Source organism: Solanum tuberosum, unplaced genomic scaffold (assembly GCF_000226075.1).
Source record: "Solanum tuberosum cultivar DM 1-3 516 R44 unplaced genomic scaffold, SolTub_3.0 scf00033, whole genome shotgun sequence".
In the NCBI taxonomy this organism is placed as follows: domain Eukaryota; kingdom Viridiplantae; phylum Streptophyta; class Magnoliopsida; order Solanales; family Solanaceae; genus Solanum; species Solanum tuberosum.
The window spans coordinates 22,906-23,612 of record NW_006238959.1 but is presented as its reverse complement, the minus strand read 5'-3'; positions in this window follow the sequence as shown (position 1 = coordinate 23,612).

Here is a 707-nt window from a genome sequence, read left to right as displayed (position 1 = left end):
GATTTTCAACTTCAATATTATATTGTCTAGACGTTTCTATTGCTTCATCCTTACCATTCATCAAATAGACATAGTCATTTCTAATGCAATTGTCAATGAAAGTTACGATATACTTTTTTCCACCATGAGATGGTGTTTCCTTCATATCACAAATGTCAGTGTAAATCAATTCTAAGGGATTAGAATTCCTTTCAACAGATTTATAAGAATGCTCAGCATACTTAGATTTCACACAAACTTGCCTTTTTTTTTTACAAACTTGACATTTTTTTATTTATTGCACTCAAAGTTAGACAAAACTTCTAAGTTGATTAGTTTTCCTTAAAAGGTTTTGTAATTGACATGTCACAAGTGTTCATGTCACAAACAGTTTGACTCAAGCAAGTAAGAACAAATAAAAAAAATTGAGTTTGGAAAGCTCTCCGCGAGGTAGCTTTTTCTCACAGATATTTTGTTCCTACTTCTTACAATTTTGTGTGATACAAACATTGTTTAGAGTCATCACCTTGTCAAATGTCCTTTACGGAAGGACCTTCCCATAACTTTCAATTTGATTGTTATAGAACTACCCATGAACAAAGTTTCATCAAGTCTAATAAAGGCAATATAGTTCAAATGTTTCTTTTACAAAACATAACGAATAACTATTCACCAATATTCATGTCTATACAAATAGTTATATTTAATAGACATATCTTTTCATGAAA